At 37.7% G+C, this 20876-nt stretch overlaps 2 protein-coding genes across 9 annotated transcripts in view; one reads left to right on the top strand and one right to left on the bottom strand.

The window, feature by feature from the left end:
* LRRN3 (leucine rich repeat neuronal 3) overlaps positions 1-2545 on the bottom strand; it is a 33833-nt gene extending 31288 nt beyond the window's left edge. For all 3 annotated transcript variants that reach the window (XM_025379238.1, XM_025379237.1, XM_025379239.1), the window contains exon 1: positions 1750-2545. The gene's annotated coding sequence lies outside the window, so the exon portion shown is untranslated. The remainder of the gene's footprint in view (positions 1-1749) is intronic.
* The window catches only part of IMMP2L (inner mitochondrial membrane peptidase subunit 2), an 879518-nt gene that overhangs the window by 448073 nt on the left and 410569 nt on the right, over positions 1-20876 (top strand). The window lies entirely within an intron of this gene.

Below are 20876 nucleotides of genomic sequence, written 5' to 3'. Positions count from 1 at the left end.
GTGAGCAAAGCTGCCAATATTGCAAGCTGATGCTTCAGCATCTTTCATTTTTCTCTCTGAGCAGGAACCCTCTTCTTAAACTTGTTCATTTTACAGAGAGAAAATCGAAGCCACTGGCATATTGTCAGAGCTGCTTTATTGTCATCATTTACAAAGGTCACTGGAATTAATTGACTTCTTATATTACATATTGTAAACTGACTCATTTTTTGACACATTTATGGGAAAGTGGCAGGATCTAAGTGGCTGGTTATTGTCTTTTTGCTTTGGCTTATATTACAAACTAGAAAACCAATAATAGCTCTGAAATCACAGTTGTGGAAAAAAATAACCCACAGTTTCAAAGAAGCTGACTCTGTTAACTATGTGGTTAGTTGAACTAAAAGAAGGCAGGAGAGAGCTCCAGAAGATGAAATACAAATGCTAGGTTTCTTTTACTGTCTTTCCAGGACCCAGTAAAGAGGGCAGTGAATGTTTCCATGAATATCCTCAATTGATGTTGTCTGTTTGAAAGCATATTCTAAGTAGCTGGCTTCCCTTTACAAGATTGGAAGTAAAAATTAACCCACAATGAATTCCATGAATCATCGATACATGGATGCTCATAGAGTTTACTGAGAGTAATTCTGTCTCAGAGGCATTGCTTCTGAAACTAAAGATGAGAAATATATCAGTAATATTTATGGTACCAGAGCACAGTATATTCTAGGTAGATATTTTGAACCTTTACTTCTCTTTTTGTTTTCACATTATCCCCTTTTCACTAAATTAGGAAGGTTCTACTCATATTCATAGCCTGCTTTCACTGAAATTAGAGGCACAGAAACAAGGACATATTGTTAAAAATGAATAAATTAGAGCCGAATTAAGCCATCCAGCTCAATAACAGCAAAGGGAATATAGCAGTTGGTTAGAACAAACAATCTTCTTAAATAGGAAATGTACTTTAAAGCCATCCTGCTGTGATCCTGTTAATTACCAAAGAAGATTAGAACTCTTCTGGTTCATGGGATCCTTTTACCTAGTGTGTGGCAGTTCCAGCTGCATTAGCAATCAGACATTTGCACTGTCCCTTCAGACCAGTGAGGGGATGTTATTAAAGGGAAGTCATTTACCCCAGTCCGTAAGATGTAGCCTGGCAGAAATTCAATAACTGTTTGTGATATGCTCAATCTGCTACTCTGCTTAGTGATTTTAGCTCTTAACATACAACAGCATTTGCCTTAATTTGCATCCACTGGGTGAGAGAGAATAAAAATGCCCCATTTGGTGGGTTGATTTCAAAACACAGAATAATGTGTGATCTGTTTTTCACTACAAATAATGTGAAGAAAAAGGAAAATTGCACCCCCTCATCCGTGTCTCTCCTCTCGTCTTTCTGTCTCCTTCTCTCTTCCTCATCTCCTTCTCTCTCCCTCTCCTCTCTTCTCCCCCAGTGTTCCCTTCTCTTCTGTCTCCCTCCTTTTTCTCCTCCCCCCAACACTGCTTTTTCTCTCCCACTCACATCCTCTGATGGGCATTCAAGCTAGTAAAATGCATGTTGGAGAATCTCACAAACACAGCTAGGCACACACAGAGCCAGCTGGGTTTTGCATGTGAATTTCTTCTCAAAAGTGCAATAAAAGAAAAAATGCTCTTAGAATTCAGACAAGAAGAAGACATCAAAGGAGGATTTAGGTGTAAAAACGTGATCATCGAGGTGACAAGAAATAGAACGTATTTTAAAAGATATGTGTATTTTAAACTTACCTCGAAAAGCAGTTTCAGTGCTAGCCCACCTCCGATGTCCCTGCGTGCTGGATTCCTCAGTTCCTTGGTTGAGATAATCACATGGTTGTGTTCTTGCCCGGTGTAAATAGGTGCATTTGCGTGTCTATGTAACAAAGTGTACACAAATATGTACTATAGATATGCACACATGCACGTAATCTTATCTCTGTATTTTAAAATATAAAGGAAGGCAGAAGGCTGCAGCCAGGATTCCTTCTTTTTCCCGGAACTCTTTTTCTCAGTCGGCAGGCTGAGGTTCTCAATCCAGTGAAGAGAGATCCTGTGAGCTGGCTTTATTTTCCCTTGTTTCCATGGTGGTTAGTGGTGCATCGTTCACCCGATCAGTTGTCACACTGACATGGTGCTGCCTGCTCAGCGGTCATTAATAACTGAACACCCTCCACTCCCCAGAGAGGAGCCAATCGCTTCAGACTGCCAAGATGTAGCACTCGCAGCTGCTCCAGTCTGGTTGGCTGAAACAAACTGTCTGTTCTATGACACTGCTGCTTAGGATACAAATAAATGAAACAGGCTTGCATATTTTCCTAGGTATCATTTTCCTTATTTTTTTCCCCCTTTCTGGAGGAATGTTGGGAATTTTTTGACAAGTTTTCTCAATTTGAGGTTATCAGTCATTCAGAGAAACAATGTTTTCAGTCTGCAAATAGGCAGGACACACAACTGATAAGGATTTCCCAAATATTAAAAACACGTCGTAGAGACTCACACCTCCAACTCTGTCTCTGTGAAGTTCAGCAATGACTGTATTATTTAAGAAGAGAAGCTTGCAACTGTTTTGAGTGGCATTTGGTTCTCTATAGATCCTACTTAATTTAGCATATGTGCTTGGTGTTCAATAACACTTTTTTTTTTTTAGCAATGACATTTCTTGTCTGGATTGACCAGATTTTTAAAATAAAACATATATTTGCCTCTCTGTAATTCACAACATTGGCATTTGAGGGGGTACTTTTTAAAAATATGTATTTCTAATTATACTCACTGACTTCTCCTTATATGATGTAATCAATCTAGGAGCTACATATGAATGGGTACATGTGTAGGTGTGTTTGTATATCTGTGTGTGTGTGTGTGTGTGTGTGTGTGTATTTAGGATATATTTTTTTACCACTCTGGGGAAATAATTCAATTGTAATAAGCTAAATTATAAAAAAAATTATTTATCTTTGTTCTTAGGCCTATTAACTCTGAGAGGATATTTCCCAGGAAAATATACTATATAAGCCATATATGTAAAACATTTTTATTAATTACCAGAAATTTGGAAAACACAGGAACACATAGCAGTGCATATTTCTCAAAGAACATCTATGAAAAAATCAAAAAGCAGTTTTAAAAATGCATGTTTTACAACCTTAATTAGTATACTAAAGAAACATCTTGTTGAGGAGAATGGAACATGAGGATTAATATATCAACAGGTCAAAAGCAGGCTAGTCATAACTCCAACCCCAGTTTTGAGAGACTACCCTCTAGTGGAGTAAAAAGAAATGACACTTATTAGATTTAGGAAAAAAAAAAAAAAGCCTTCATATCTAATTGCTCCTTAAGTATTTATTGACATGACATAGACCAATAGTTTGCAGTTACAATAATAATAATAATACCAGAAAAAATTTTAAACAATAGGCTTATCTTTAAATACTAAATATTTTCACTCTGTAGTTTTCTAGAAACAGTTCCCAAATGCTTTTTCTCTATAAGAATTTATTCAAATGAATCAAAATAAGTTCAAGATAAAAGTAGCATCTCATTTAACTTAGTATTTATTTCAGAATGTTATTGTAATATTTTATTATTTGCTAGATGCTCTAGTATTTACTTAGAAAGCCCTGAGTCAATTCTGTATATTAGGGACCATGGTTGAGTGTTGGGATGTTGTGTTAAGAGTATGTTTACATATAATTTAATGTACTTTTAGTAGTAGTAATAATCATCCTTCTTACCCCTTAATTTTAATCTAGGAAATCTTAATTTCTTTAATATGCCAAATTATTTCAATATTTGCATGATTTATTGCATTTTTTTTTCTTTCTTAAGTTTCTTCCTTTAGAAGGCACTAAAGCTTCAGAGAAATTTCACATTGCAAACCACAGTATTACATGGTTGTACGTGTTGCCTACATTGTAGGAAATGTCTACAGGTTTCCTAGATGAATACTGAGTTTTAATGGAAAGGTGTTGAAATGATTTTAAAACATAAATGAATAATTACAACCTTTAAATTATATTGAAAGAGTTTTGCCTTCATCATCAAATAAGAAAATATTGGGGTACAGTAGATCAGTATTCATTGACTTAGTCATTGGGATTTTTTTTTTTTTTTTTTTTTTTGAGATGGAGTCTTGCTCTGTCTCCCAGGCTGGAGTGCAATGGCACGATCTCCGCTCACTGTAACCTCTGCCTCCCGGGTTCAAGCAATTCTCCTGCCTCGGCCTCCTGAGTAGCTGGGATTACAGGAGCGTGCCACCAGGCCTGGCTAATTTTTTTTTTTTTTTGTACTTTTAGTAGAAATGGGGTTTCACCATGTTGGTCAGGCTAGTCTCGAACTCCTGACCTCATGATCCACCCACCTCTGCCTCCCAAAGTGCTGGGATTACAGGCATGAGCCACCAAGCCTGGCTAGTGGTTGGGATTTTTAACTTGTTTATTGCTATTTCATCAAATCCTGGGCTTTATTTGCTTTGTGCTTTTCTTAGAAAAGTAGCCTGGGCAGTTGGTAGAATGTGAGTTGTAGAACCACAATGCCTGGGTTTGGATCCTTACCTTGCCACTTCCTAGAGACTCTGAGCATCATGTTAAGTATCATCTCTGTTAAGCGTCATTTGTGCATCTTGGTTTAAGTATCATCTCTGCATCTCATTTTTCTCCCAGAATTGTTAAGAGCATTAAAACAGTTTATATGTATACCGAGTTTAGAAAAGTGCTCAAATATAGTAGTCTTGAACAAATGTTTGACATTATTATTGGCATTATTATGGTAGTGGTCATTGTTATCATGGTCATTGTTTTCCTCCTTTAACAAGATGTAATCTCTCATTTGATCCACAATAGTACTCTTTATCGCTCTTATTATTTATCTTTTTTTGGTATTATAATTGCTTCTGTAATTTTACCTGTTTCCCCTTTTAGCGTATAAGATTCTTCTAGAGGGAGTATATGTCTTATTACATTTTTAAGCTCCACAATGCATATAAAATGGATAAAATAACATCTGTCGAGCACTAACACTAACATATATTTGTGTATTATATACATTAACTTCAAAAATATTCTATTCAAATTGGGATTTTTTTTTAAGACGGAGTCTCGCTGTGTTGTCCAGACTGGAGCGCAGTGGCGCGATCTCGGCTCACTGCAACCAACGCCTTCCGGGTTCAAGCAATTCTCCTGCCTCAGCCTCCCTAGCAGCTGGGACTATTGGTGCGTGCCACCACGCCCAGCTAATTTTGTGTATTTTTACTAGAGATGGGGTTTCACCATGTTATCCAGGATGGCGTCGATCTTCTGACCTTGTGATCAGCCCGCCACAGCCTCCCAAAGTGCTGGGATCACAGGCGTGAGCCACTGTGCCTGGCCAAGATAGATATTTTTACGTTCAATTGACAGTGTAGAAACATTGGCTGGAAGAAGCTAGCTTACTTGCCCAGTGTCCCAAAACTATTAAATAATGGGGCTAAAATTTGAACTCAGTTCTGCTTACAGAGCCAGAGCACTTTCTACTGCACAAGGTACTCAACATTCACTTGTCAAATAAATGAATGCTTGAGGGATGGCTGAGCCAACCAATTCAATGTAGTCAGCAACAAGGGATGCCAAAAATAAAATACTATTTTTAAAAAAGGAATGAGTTTTATGCACTAGACAGTGGATGCTTTTATACAGTAGTGTTTGTTCAGGGTTGATGACAGAATTTTTATTGCTGTCATGATTTGAGAAGTAGAGCTCTGAAGAAATGCAGTGCCTAGTGGAAAAAATGAGTTGATATGCTCAGAAAGTTAAATACAAATGAATGAGTCACTGATGGTGAGGGGCTGACATTGTGCTAAGAAGGTCTTCAGTGATTTTGTCCTTTGTGGTCTAATTCTAATAACAGATTAGTTCTCAATTCAGTTAAAAACATGATGTAAGGTGAGTAGTAACACTGGTTGTTTGTTAGAATGTTGAACTAAAGCAAGTTGGGTCAGAGTTCTCATTTTCTTTTTCAAAGGAGTTTTGGAAAGTAAAATTGGAGAAAAACAGAGATTCTTATTTACCTATAGGTTTTGTTTTAATTTTAAATTTTTTCTTTATTTTTCAGACAGTCCTTGCTCTGTTGCCCAGACTGGCGTGCAGTGACACGATCATAGTTCACTGCAACAACCCTGAACTCCAGGGCTTAAATATTCCTCCTACCTCAGCTTCCAGAGTAGCTAGGACCACAGGCACAAGCCACCATATGCTGCAATTTGTTCTTTTAAGTTTTCTCTTCTTTTTTCTTTCTTTCTTTTTTTTTCCTTTGAGTAGAGATGGGGTCTCTCTGTGCTTCCTAGCCTGATCTCAAGCGGCCCTTCCACCTCTTCCTTCTATATGGCTGGGATTACAGATGTGAGCCACAGCACCAAGCCATGTCTTTTTTTTTTTTTTTTTTAATTTTAAGTTCAGGGGTATATGTACAGGTTTGTTACAAAGGTAAACATGGGTCATGGGGCGGGCGGATTGTGCATATTATTTCATCACTCACGTATTGAACCTAGTACTCATTAGTTGTTTTTTCTGATCCTCCCCCTCCTCCCACTCTTCACCCTCCAGCAGGCACCAGTGTCTGTTGAGTTTTCATCATTTAGCCCCCACTTGTGAGTGAGAACATGCAGTATTTGGTTTTCTGTTCCTGCATTAGTTTGCTAAGGATGGTAGCTTCCAGCTGCATCCAGGTCCCTGCAACAGACATGATCTTGTTCTTTTTTTAATGGCTGCATAGTATTTATTCCTTGGTGTTTATGTACCACATTTTCTTTATCCAGTCTATCACTGATGGGCATTTAGGTTGATTCCATATCTTTGCTATTGTGAATAGTGCTGCAGTGAACAAACATGTGCATGTGTCTTTATAAAAAGTGGGCAAAGGATATGAACAGATACTTTTCAAAAAAAGAAATACGTGCAGCCAACAATCATGTGAAAAATAGCTCAACATCACTGGTCATTAGAGAAATAGAAATAAAAACCACAATGTGATACCATCCCACATCAGTCAGAATGGCTACTATTAAAAAAGTCAAAAAACACCTTACTAAGTCCTTACTAGATTAATGGGATGCAAACCCACGAAAATTTAGTTAACAACTAAATACCCTAATCAACTAGCTTCAATCTACTGGCGAGGTTGTGGAGGAAAAGGAACACTTTTACACTGTTGATGGGAGTGTAAATTAGTTCAACTGCTTTGGACAGTGATTCCACAAAGACCTAAAGGCAGAAGTACCATTCAAACCAGCAATCCCATGACTGGGTATATACCCCAAGGTCTTATTTTTAATGAAAGATACAAATCATTTGAAGAACAAAAGTAATCTCACTATGCCAAGAAATTCACAATCAAGGATGACGTCAGAAATCAATGAGACAAATTTTTTTCTATATCTCTTCCTCAGATTCCTTTATTCGTCCCTATGTTTCTCCTTGTATTTCTCTGTAGATCCAAAAAGTCTGTCATCTTGGCTTTTCTCTGTGTCTCTCTCCATTCTTTTCACTCAGGGAATTGACTTTTATTCCTTTTCTAGCGATGTGAAAAAATATCTAGCAATATTTCCACAAAATCCGTAGATATGCTTAATTGTTACTCATACTACAATGATAACAACAATCATCCCTTTAATCCTGAACCCTAGTCTGTCTTTCCATCTCTGTCCTCCTCGTATTAAGTTTCTCAAAAGAGCTATCAATATTTGCTACAATCATATCATCACTTTCTACCTACTTTTTCAGTTGACCTTTCTCTGGTTTCTAATCCAACCTTGTTACTGAAATTCTGCTTTGGAATCTCAACCAGTGCCCTCCCAATTTGGTTCTTGCACATCAAAGCCTCATAAGTCATTCTCATGCTTGTCTGAACATTCTGTCTCTTGTCATTGTGGGTACATCTACCTCTTAAGTATTTGTCCTAGGTTTGTTCTTTTGCCTACTGTTTTTCATATACTCTCTTAGATAATATTATCTCTTCTACTGTGTACTTACTACTTTCAAACCTGTATCACTGCTCTTGCAAATGAAATAATCAATCAATCAGTCTCTTCATCCATGCATGCATCCATCCATCCATCCATCCATCCATCCATCCATCCATCCATCCGTCTGTCTGCCTATCAATCCATCCCTCCAATTGTCTGGTAAATGTCGCTACTTGCATGATCCCCAGGCACTCTGTACTCTACGTGTCTAAAGCTGACCTCTTAAGCTCTTCCCTAAACTGGCTTTCTTTTTTTTTCTTTCTTTCTTTTTCTTTTTTTTTTTTTTTTGAGACGGAGTCTTGCTCTGTCGCCTGGGCTGGAGGGCAGTGGCCGGATCTCAGCTCACTGCAAGCTCCGCCTCCCGGGTTTACGCCGTTCTCCTGCGTCAGCCTCCTGAGTAGCTGGGACTACAGGCGCCCGCCACCTCGCCTGGCTAGTTTTTTGTATTTTTTAGTAGCGACGGGGTTTCACCGTGTTAGCCAGGATGGTCTCGATCTCCTGATCTCGTGATCCACCCGTCTCGGCCTCCCAAAGTGCTGGGATTACAGGCTGAAGCCACCGCGCCTGGCCTTTTTTTAAAATTTCTGCTGTTACCTAGTTACCTAGAGAACTGCAGAACTTTGGACTTTGTGCCTCATATCTTGCATTTCACCATATGCAACTTGATTTTACTCTGAAATTTTCTTAAATTATCTTCTCCGTCTGCTAGGTGTTCATCCTGTCTTACCTTGGCTGCTGCAATTGCTCCTAATTTCCCTGCTTCCAGTCTCATCTTTTCTAGTTCATCTTTCTTGCTTCTAATTTCATCCCTTCTAGTCCATTCTCCCCTTCTTCCACAACACAGCCAGGCACACACTTGTGTTTAGCAAGCCTGCTTCTCACTGTTCACTCTTCATTCCTCAGTTCAATTATTTCTTGACAGCAAATTTAGTATTTTTGTTGTAACATTTATTATTGGTATTATTAAAAAAAAAGAAATGATTTCCCTTGAGCTATCCAGAAACCACAATGAAATAGATCAGATTTTAAAATATACATTGCTATGCAAATGCAGAAATTATGTATGCTGAAGTTAAAGTACCTAGAATAATAATAAATAACATTTGTTGAGTTTAACTATATGCAAGACACTGAAACTTGGTAGACCCTGCACACATATGGTTTCATTCTTACAGTACTGTGAGGCAGTCAGGGACTTCCCCGTTTTCACAGAAGAGGAAACTGGGGTTGGTGAACTTCTACAGTTATCACGCTAGTGAGGAAGGAAAGCTAGAATGCAAGTCAGACTCCAAAGCCAACAGTCTTCAAACTGTATTTTCTTCTCTTCAGTGATCTTTTGAAGCCCTTGTTCTCCTCTTCTTTGCATGTTTTATAGCTTAACTTTTGCTCCTTGTGTTTGCTTATTTGTAACCAGATTGACAAAATATTCATGGTAGAAGACTAACAATTTAGCTATGCCTCATGTTTCTCATCCCCAAAATGTTTGACAATATTTTTATTCTACTAATTGGATGATTAACATAGTGTGAAGGTATCTATAAATTATTATTCCTCAAAGGCAAACATTATATCAGCTGAGATAACTTTTTATTATTTTCATGTTGGTTTTTATTTTGGATAGTTGTTGTTATTTGTCCACCTTTAAGAGTCAATATTTAAGATGAATGACAATTGTATTACCCAGAGAAACCAGCTCTTTTTCTAATTATTGTGTCATCCTGAAACTAAATAACAAAATGGATCGATACACGTACATAATAAAACTTCAACATTGGTATACATGAAACTACTTTACTATATTTTAAATATATTTGAGACTACGAAAGACAACATTTGCACCCTGTTTTAATAGCAAAGTTTCAAAGCTTTATTGAAGATGATTATTATGCAGAAAACTGGAAAATCAGAAGTAGTAGTCTTTAGGCATAGACAGAACAAGAATAGGACAGGCTTGGGATTTTAAGGTAAGGAAATGTGAAATACAATCAAACAAAAGAACAACACGTGTCTTTTTTTGCAAAATCACTTATCTTTCTTTCCATTCCATAGACATGATGCAGAAAATGAGCAAATTAACCCTCACCGTTAAGAGCACTTCTTACATCCTTAACCTTTTATAAAGGGTACACTTGATTAGAAATGCAATGAATATTCAGTGCTTTGGTCAGTTTAGACTTTGGGGGTGCTCCCCAGCTGTATAATGCTCACTGAGAGCCTATGTGTGAACCACAAGCCTGGGAGAAGCCTGGCTGGCTGAAGGGGCTGTGCTGAAGGCTTTCACATAGTTCCCATTACTAAGGAAACCACTCGTTTTGTCTGAACACTCTCTGAATAGATGTCTCATTTGAAGTCTAGTGCTCAAACCATGAGGATTGCATTATGGAGCTGAGAAAGAAATGAGGAGAACAAAAAATGCTTGAAAATGCCAACAAGCATTCACAAAGCGTTGTACTGTAATAGCATTCCATGAGACAGAAGGTGCGTTTATTTTTGCTGCGTTCCAAGCTATTTTGGTGTTATAAAAGCAAATTCCTTTGCTTGCCCACGTAATCAAAATAAGAAAAGCAGATGTTCTTCTGACCTATTCTTAATTCCTGCTCTTGTTAGGGTCTCACTGAGAAGTGTGACATACAGCAAAAGAAGGACAAAATATGGATTCTCATATTAATGTAGTTTTGCTCCGTTGTGCTTTATAACCAAATGGTGTAGTGCTATCCCTATGCCAATAAACAAACACATGTTCAGAGTCAGACCTCAGGATTTGTAGCCTCCAAATGGTTACTGTTAAATTCAGAATGGCTACTGCAAACCGGTGCTCGGTGCTCTTTAGTAAGCATCCAGTTCAGATTTGGAGTGAGAAAACACTGCTTCTAGGAGACTCCTGCTCCACTCTCCAGCTTCTACTAACCTACAGCAAGAAAGCAGCTCCTACTTAAAGTATCAGGCAATCATTCTTTCTTCCTTACCCTGGAAAGTAGAGTTTGCAGGACTTTGATTATAGTAAGTTCTTTATCATCCCTCTCCCCATTTTTGATATGGTCAATTATATTATTTTAAAAGTATACATATTGCTATGCAGACACCCAGTCAGAGGTTGCCACCTCTACACCCATATAGAAAGTCGGGGAGGAAGTCATTCTTACCTCTCTGTTGAGCTCCTTTAATCCTTTCAGCAAACAAGAGATGTATCAACACAGTTAATCCACAAATGCAGAAATTAATAAATATGTATAGATTACTTGTCATTTTACTTTTTGCTGACTGTCATAGCAGTTAGTGTCTTACCCGCACAAGAGCCCATGACTAAATGAGATCTTTGGACTCATAGCCCAGAGCTTTAGCACTGCATTAAGGACAGTCCCTATATGCACAGTTTGGTCAAGTCTCTCTTTGGAAGACCACTGTTAACAAAGAGGTGCTAGCATGTCTAAAATCTAGAAACAGGCACAATAAGCAAGTCCAAGTTTATTTCTTTCGTGGATTCTTAAAGATTAATACTAAAAAATTATAAATGTGAAATACTAACACAGCATTGTCAGAAGAAACTCTTGGGTTTGTTTTTACGTTTTCTTTTTTCCTTAAATATATTGGCAGTCTCGCGTTTTTAATAAACATATATTTCAAGTAATTGTCTTTTGCAGATTTCTTCCTCGACCAAATTTAAGAAATGCCAAATTCAGTAGCATTGACTAAGGATAAACTAAATGGTTTTCTAGCATTTAATGGGACATCCTAACACCACTAAAAAGGCCCTAAATTTGAAAGCATGAAAGAAGAAAGTTTATTCTTGTGGAAGTACAAAAATACTTATCCTATCAATAATATCCTCACTAGGCAGATTACAGGTCTTCAATTCATTTTGAAATGAACAGCCTGAAGCTGCCAGCTGTTTCTGATCTGATGTACTTATAGAATATTTACTTAGAGTATATATTTAGCAGTTTACATATTATGGCTACTGACAAGAAAATTCTTCTAATACTGAAACTTACTATGAAGTTTCTGTTTTTAAAATGGATATATATTTGGTCCCAGATATGTTACCTTGTCAAAATTTGGCAGTGAACAGGATGTCTGCATCTTTGTATTCCTGGTCCTTAGCACAATACCTAGCATATAGTAAGCATTCAGTAAGAAGAGATTGAACTGAATTGTTTGATATGAGAAAAATCTAACAAAGTCAGCATTTATAAGATGATCCTTAGCGTGGCTTAATTGAGTGCAGAATGATGGAAACAGCAAATGTTTAACTGTCTTTGACAATTAGCTAACAAAGTCTAATTTTTCCATGTCCTTTCAATCACTTATAATCTTTTTTGAAATATTCTGTGTGTATACATACATACATATATCATATATATTATACACACACATATAATATATAATACACATGTATATAAGAATATACATATGTGTATATAAGTATATACATATATGTGTGTGTATGTTTACATATATATGTGATAAAATTGCATTGAAGGGATTGAGTCAAATCTAACAGCCCTTACTTCGTTTCAAGTACAGTGGTTATGTTTCTATTTCATTCTCTTAATGGGAGAGTTTTCAAAATGTCTCCAAGTACCATGAAACATCAGATATTCATTATAATTCTGTTTCTGCCTGCAGCAATAAGATCTGTAGTCTACTATAACAGTCCTACATTTCGATTAACACCAAGCATCATCTTATTTGGAGAAGTAAGTCCTGTTTAGAAGACTTAAATTTGTTCATAGAAAGAAATTGTGTCTTAGTCCATTTTCTGTTGCTATAACAGAATACCATAGGCTGGGTAATTTGTAAATAAATGACATTTATTTTCTATAGTTCTGGAGGCTGCGAAGTTCAAGGTAAGGGGCTGCATCTAATAAGGCCCTTATGACATCACACGTGGCAGAGGGCATCACATGGTGAAAGAGCAAGAGCATGCCTGCTCAGGTCTTTCTTTTCTTATAAAGCTACCAGTCTCATTATGGGAACTCAACTCTAATGACTTGATCTAAACCTAATTGCCTCCAAAATACTCCACCTCCAAGTGTCATCAGTATATGAATTTGGGGATCAAGTTTTCAACACATGAGATTTGGGGACACATTCAAGCCATAAGAGATTATAATTTGAAGACAAATGGAGAATTTAGTTATTATCCAAATTATTAGTATATATGTATAATCATAAAGTTAGGAGCTCATTTACTACTTTAAAAAATGTTATGGCCTTTACTATGCATATGCAAGCATACATGTACTTTGAATTATTAAGTCCCTCCTGTGCGATTTGGGACATTGTCTTAAGGCCCAGGTCAAAACTTATCTTCCTAGGGCAGATAAAATTCTAAGAATGACTAAAATATAGTGAACTTAAATGCCAATTTGTGTAGTATTAGATTTAGTGAATTTAGAAAAAAATTAATATCATATTCAATTCAATGAAACATGTATTGATTTTCATTCCTTCTATATTATTTAACTAAATTAATGTTGGGTTCTAAAATGGTTATTTAAAAAATACCACAATGTAATCCCAGCACTTTGGGAGGCTAGGGCAGGTGTATCACCTCAGGTCAGGAGTTTGAGACCATCCTGGCCAACATGGTGAAACCCCATCTCTACTAACAACACAAGAATTAGCCACGCGTGGTGGTTCATGCCTGCAGTACCAGCTACTTGGAGACTGAGGCAGGAGAATCACTTAAACCTGGTAGGCGGAGGTTGCAGTGTGCTGAGATCGTGCCATTGCACTTCAGCCTCGGTGACAGAACAAGATTCCATCTTAAATAAATAAATAAAAATAAAAAAGACCACAGCTTTATTGTAAAAAATTTTGAAAACTAAAAAAGGATGAAGAAATGGGGAAGAAAGCCTTTGCACATCAAAGGATATATTTTATATACTGCTTTGGTATACTTTGCTTTGGTACATTTTTTTGCCCTTGCATAGTAGAAAATATTCTATATTTTAAAAGTTACATCATAAAAATAAAAGAATCTTTATTATTTTAGTGCCCATATTAATACTATATAGATATGCCATTCCCCAAATATTGGACGTTTGTTTCCTAATTTTTCTATGCTGTGAATAATGCAGATAATGCAGTAGCAAGAATCAGTAGACTGGATTGCTTTAAGTGACTTTCTAGACCAAAAGATTGAAGCATTCCAAGACTCCTGATATATTATACAGATTGCTTTCCTGAAAGTGCATACCAAGTTCACATAGCAGGTATGAGTCTCATTTCTATCATGTCCTTGCCAGCATTTATTTTTTCATTCATTCTTTCAGGAAATATACTTGAACACCTGTCCAGGTTTTGTCCTAGATGCTTGGGATATAAAGGTGAAAAATAAAGTCACTGTTTTCAGAAATGTTACTTGGGGTGATGTAAGAGGTAGATGATAAATAGGCAATGATAAACATGCAAGTAAATAATGATTCCAGACATTAGTAAATATCATTCAAAAATTAAAACAAAGTAATAATATAGTGAATAGCAAAGAGGGATTATTAACATGCAGTATTAAACAGGTTCACCCTTAGAAGCTAACATTTGGCCGGGCGCGGTGGCTCAAGCCTGTAATCCCAGCACTTTGGGAGGCCGAGACGGGCGGATCACGAGGTCAGGAGATCGAGACCATCCTGGCTAACACGGTGAAACCCCGTTTCTACTAAAAAATACAAAAAATTAGCCGGGCGAGGTGGCGGGCGCCTGTAGTCCCAGCTACTCAGGAGGCTGAGGCAGGAGAATGGCGTGAACCCAGGAGGCGGAGCTTGCAGTGAGCTGAGATCGGGCCACTGCACTCCAGCCTGGGTGACAGAGCGAAACTCCGTCTCAAAAAAAAAAAAAAAAAAGAAGCTAACATTTGAGCACAGACATGAATGTTGAAAGAAGAGTCAGGCCAAGAAACAAAAGCAAAGTGTAATGGGCAGAAGAACAGTGTGACAAAGGTCCTAAGGCAAGAATGAGCTTGGCATATCCCAGGGACAGAAAAAGGCCAGTGTGCATGAGTCATGAACAAAGAGGAAGTGTTAGGATGCGAGGCCTGAATGGTGACCAGGGATGAGATCTCCTATAGTCTTGCAAACCGTGGAAAGGAATTATATTTTAATTGTAATCGGCAGCCATTAGACAGTTTTAAGTAGGGTAGAGATATTATTACACTTACAATTTTTACTCACTGTTTCAAAAGTCACTAGGCTGCTACATGGAGAATTAGTTAGAGGTGGGTAGGAGTTAAGGGGAGCAACAGATGCTGAATACTGGACTTCCCTGATAGCTGAAGAGATGTTGAGAGATGGTAGTATTCCAGAGATATTTTAAGCCTAGACCTAAAAAGACTGTTAATGGATTGTGTATAAGGGATATGACAAAAGAGGATTTAAGTCAGACTTCTACATCGTGGTAGACTGTGGTGCTGCTATGTGGGTAGTGGTGCTATAAAGTGAGAGGTGGGATTCCGAGAGAAGAGCAAGTTGCGCTCATCCCCAAACAGAGTTCTCTCTTTCTCATGTAATGGAAGGGTAATGTTTTACAATGTTTAAAATGCTTTTATCTGTTGCTTAACCATATAAAACAAAGAAACAAAAAAAAAAAACAACCAAACAAAAAACTTTGCCCTCATCAGCCCTAGTCATTTATTTCCCTGAAGGGAGATTCAAATTTGTAACAGAAGAAATTCCAAGAAGTAGTCAGTATAAGATGCAGCTTTGTTTTACAAGAATATAATTATGCAACCAGCAGAAGAAACAACTAGCACAATGGCCTTAAGGTGTGAATTTCTGGACCAAATACAGCAAGCTGGGCTTTCATCTTGAGATAAGATTTTCCTGATTCCACCTGAGCCTGAGACTCAGCTCATGCAATTTTTCCCTAGTTGGAGGAGAGACCCCATTCACTATTAAGGTCTAGCTAGAGTTAGAAAGAAGAAAAATAAAATATAGTAGAAGGAAACTAAAAGCCTTTTATTTTGCCCTGAGGATTTTTAGGGAGAAAAGAGAGGAGAGAGATGAGAGTAAGGTAGTTAGAGAGGTGTGTTCTGACGTACCCTTGTGACTTTAGCTTGGAGACGGGTAGGTGCATTAAGTAAACAATGATATCATTGCCCCCATCTCTGGTAAAATATCACCTCTTTGTTCTCCCATCACTTTTATACTGTGCCACAGCAAATTGACCACACTATTATGTGGACAGAGGGATTCCCTGTGATTTAGCTTTCCTGAGCCACAGATGCTGGGTTGAGAGACAGAAGGCTAATGGACAAAGGGTCCCAACAGCAGAGGCTGGGCTGATTCCTGATCTACATACTGAATGGAAGACAAATGAGTCATTCAGGAGGTTGCTGCCAGTGGAAGCTGAGGTGAGGCTGATTCAGCTACAAAGAACTATCAGGCTCTCAGCAAACCAATGGGGACAAAAAAAAAAAAAAAAAAAAAAATCCCCACACTAAGGCAATCAACCATCCAAACCTCCACAAAAATGTTACCAGCCATAGATCACAGCTTTCAATGTCAGCAGAGCAAGTAGTACTCAGGGGCACATTGAATACATACCAGATCTTCAGTGCTTCTCAGACTTATGAATCACCTAAGGATTTTGTTAAAATGCAGATTCTCATTCAGTAGGGCTGGAGTTTAGCCTGCATCTCCAGCAGCCTGCCAGGAGATGCTGGTGGTGCTGGTCCACAGACCACAATTTGAGTAGCAAAGAGCTAGTACACACACAGGATCATCATGAAGGCTCTCCTCCAATATCATGAGGGGGGCTATTTGAAGAACCAAACTTTTTTTTTTTTTTTCTAGAGAGAAATGAAGTATGATTGGAAGGATCTATGAAACTATTAGACTAGACCAAATTTTAACTAGATAAGATATTTAGTTCATTTGATTTTCTGGTAGCTGGCAAGGGGAATGATGAGGTGAACAATTAAATTGGCTGTCAACAAAAGTAAAACATTGTGTTTTTTTAATAGTTAAGAATAGTGAGTTAAGCCTGGCTGACCTTTTAGCCAAATAATGGACACCTCAAATTTTAAATATAAAAGCATGGAGCTCAGAGGAGAGATTGGAGTTTAAGGTGTAAATTTAGAAGTCATCAGCATATCTATCTTTAGATGCAACAACATGGGGAAAAAGTGTACACGAAGACAAGAAGTCCTGAGAATCTGACCTGGGGCACTCTATTATCTAATGTGAAATAAAAATGGAAAAGCCAGCAGAGGACAGTGGGAAAGAGCAACCAGCAAAAAGAAAGCCAAAAGAGCTTCATGTTACGGAGGCTCAGAGAAAAAAACATTCTCAAGAAGAAAGGAGGAACTGTTCTAAATGTTCCTGCAATTTCGAGTATCATGAAAACAGAATATTCACCATCAGATTTGGCAACTAATATTCATTTATGATAGATACAAATAAAACTTTTCAGTTCTGAAAACAAGGCCAGGTGCCGTGATTCACACCTGTAATCCCAGCACTTTGGGAGGCCAAGGCGGTTGGGTCAGTTGAGTTTAGGAGTTCAAGTCCAGTCTGGCCAACATGGTGAAACCCCATCTCTACTAAAAACACAAAAAATTAGCAGGGCATGGTAACGCATGCCTGTGGTCCCAGCTACTCAGGAGGCTGAGACAGGAGAATCACTTGAATCCAGGAGGCGGAGGTTGCAGGGATCCGAGATAGCACCACTGTACTCCATCCTGGGTGACAGAGCGAGATTTCATCTCAAAAAAGAGAGTCTGAAAACAAGCTATTTAAAATATAACAGCCAAACTTTTTTGCTCCCATTACAATCACAGTTCTTGAACCCCACTGCCTCATAGCCCTTCGCTCCACTTTCTTCCTTCCCATTATCTCTTCTGTCCACACTAATTAGCCTTTGATCTCTGTCATTGTGTTGAACAGTTCTTATCAGTCACTTGCATGTTACCAAAGTCTCTAAAATTTCTTTGTTCTTAAAGATTCTATGTACAAATAGATGTTCTCTTGATATTTTCAGCATTTCTGTTTTTTGATCATAGGCAAAAGTACTGCAGAAGTATCCTTATTCCTGAAACCTGATACGTGATTGCAGTCTTGGCCAAAACCAGAAATGAAAGGAAAAAAAGGTATTGGGATGTGGAAGTTAAAAAGGCATTTGAAAAAAATTGGGACTCTGTCACCTTTTTCTATTGTAATCAAGCCCCATTAGCAAGAACATTAGAATTTTGATTCCCAGCCGTGTCTGTGTAGATGAAAACTCTGTGAGCCAACTTCCCTTTTCCAAAGTGATCTAAGTATTGTTCAGAGAGTTCTAGTTAGTTGGCAGAGAAACAAGTATTTAGGCAGAAATATGTCCAAAAATGAGAAGACTAAAGATATGCATCATGTGTCCATGTATTTTACATGGGACCAAGATTAACTGGGTTCTGCTCCGAACCTTAAGAAAGAAGACTTTTTCAGCATTGCTAGAAATAAATCTTGCTTTAAAAGTTCATTGCAAGTGTGGTGTTTATGAAAAGCAAATTAGTATTCTGTAAATTCTCTTAAACACTTAAAGTGATAATCAGCTAAAAGACAGTTGATGAGTCATCATGGTAGGTGGAAAGATGACAGTCAGGTCAGGAAGTGAATAAACCAGGTTTCTTATTTTTGCTCTGACTCAATTTAATGTATTAGTTTGGGTAGGTCATTTAACCTGTCTGGACCTTATTTCTTTATAAAATGAGGGTATTAAACCTGGTTGTCTCTGGTGTCCCTTCCAGCTTTGATGTTTTGTGAACCTGTAGTTCAATAGTCAAAATTACGGAGTAACAAAGCAGAGTTCAGCAAGTGTTATCTGTGCAAAAGTGATTTCCATTTGAATGGTCAGATATCAGAGCTTGGACATTGTCCTGGGTTCTGTGGACAGACCAAGGGATAGAGAGGAACAGAAACTGACCAATAAACACGTGCATACTTATCAACAATTTATCCCAAATACAACATTTCTCAAATTTCCCTGCAGCGAAGCCAAAGGTTAATAATTAAAGAACATTAGTGTACAGACCATTAGAAATAAGTAGTCTCTTCCTGAGTGGCAGAGTTCTGCTACATAACTGGTAACACAACTAAGGAAACATTTAAGGGTGATCTCTATTTCAGGAAAAGAGAGTTAACAGAAGATAACCTCTCAAGGGAAATGGTGGAATCCCACACATTTGAGACTCCTAAAAATGGACTCAAAATTGCAGTAAAAATGATGCCACAGGGAATAATCTGGCACTGGCAAGCAGATAGACTTGATAAGCAAATGGGATTTTTCATTTCTGTTTGCCATGTTTCTAAGAGGAAAATGGCCAGCAAGAGAGAATATGGCTGAGAACATAGTCTCAGATCTATACAAACTTGCAGGCTTCAATGAAAAAAACCCTCTCAGGGATACTACTTTTTAAATTTTTAACTTTCAATTTTGGAAAAAAATTAAACTTGTAAAAAATTTGCAAGAATAGCACAATGAATCCCCAAATATTCAGCAATTTATAACATTTTGGTACATTTACACACTTTCTCTCTCTGTCTGTCACTCCCACTCTCACTCTTGCTCTCTCTTCCCCTTCTCTCTCTGTTTCCCCCACCACACACATACAGCTATATGGGTGTATATGAGTGTGTTTATATATATATGTGTATGTGTATATATATATATGTGTGTGTACACTCATTGTCACTTTTATTGCTATCATTTTTGTTGACCTATTTGAAAGTACATTGCAGATATAATGACCCTTTAACCGGAAATCCTTTGTAGAAGTTTTTCTCTTACATAGCCACAGTACAGTTATCAAATTCAGTATATTTAACATCAGTACAATGCTATTATCTAATACATATTCTGTATTCAAATTTCACCAGTTGTTCCTAGAATGTTCCTTATAGCCATTCCTATGCCCTTACCAAGGATCTAATCCAGGATCATGCATTGCTTTCAGATGTCATGTATCTTTAGACTCCTCTCTTTTTTTTTTTTTTTTTTTTTTTTTTTTTGAGACAATCTCGCTCTGTTGCCCAGGCTGGAGTGCGGTGGTGCAATCTCCGCTCACTGCAAGCTCCGCCTCCCGGGTTCCCGCCATTCTCCTGCCTCAGCCTCCCGAGTAGCTGGGACTACAGGCGCCCACAACCGCACCCGGCTAATTTTTTGTATTTTTAGTAGAGACGAGGTTTCACCGTGGTCTCGATCTCCTGACCTTGTGATCCGCCCGCCTCGGCCTCCCAAAGTGCTGGGATTACAGGCGTGAGCCACCGCGCCCGGCAGTTCATCTTATCAAAAGGCACAAGATACCAGTTTACCCCAGATTTGGGGACATCAACTGTGATCTCTTTAGCAAAGAGAGTATCTGCCAGGTTTCTCCACTGTAGAGTGAATTTTTTTGATATTAAGTATTTTGTATATATATTATATTCCTCATCAACTTTCATGAAATATTTTTGCAGTCACTGATGTTTCTTGCCTGAATCAAGTACTATTATGATGTTGTAAAATGATTGTTTCTAACTCCGTCATTCCTTTTCTATTAACTAGTTGGAATTCTGTTGTAAGGAAGAGCTGTCTCTTCTCCCTTCTTGTTTAGCGCCAGTAAGGACTAACAGATCTTTTTCCCAACAATGAGTTGTAAGCTATTAGTATCATTATTTGCTGTGATTCTTAAATTGCCCTATATTTGGCTGGTGGGTAATATTTCCTTTTAACATTTTCACTCATTTGTCATGACCCCTCCTTTTTTTAGTGGATGTATCATCAACAGAGTCTTGGGAACTTTATGAAAATTTGTATTTAACTTAAAAAAATTGAAGTGAAATTCACATAACATAAAAGTAATCATTTATAAATGTACAATGTATAAATTTGGTGGCATTTAATACATTCACAGTGTTGTACA

Source organism: Theropithecus gelada, chromosome 3 (genome assembly GCF_003255815.1).
Source record: "Theropithecus gelada isolate Dixy chromosome 3, Tgel_1.0, whole genome shotgun sequence".
Classification (NCBI taxonomy): domain Eukaryota; kingdom Metazoa; phylum Chordata; class Mammalia; order Primates; family Cercopithecidae; genus Theropithecus; species Theropithecus gelada.
Note: the sequence above shows the minus strand (reverse complement) of the source record. Positions and strands in the feature narration are given on the sequence as shown.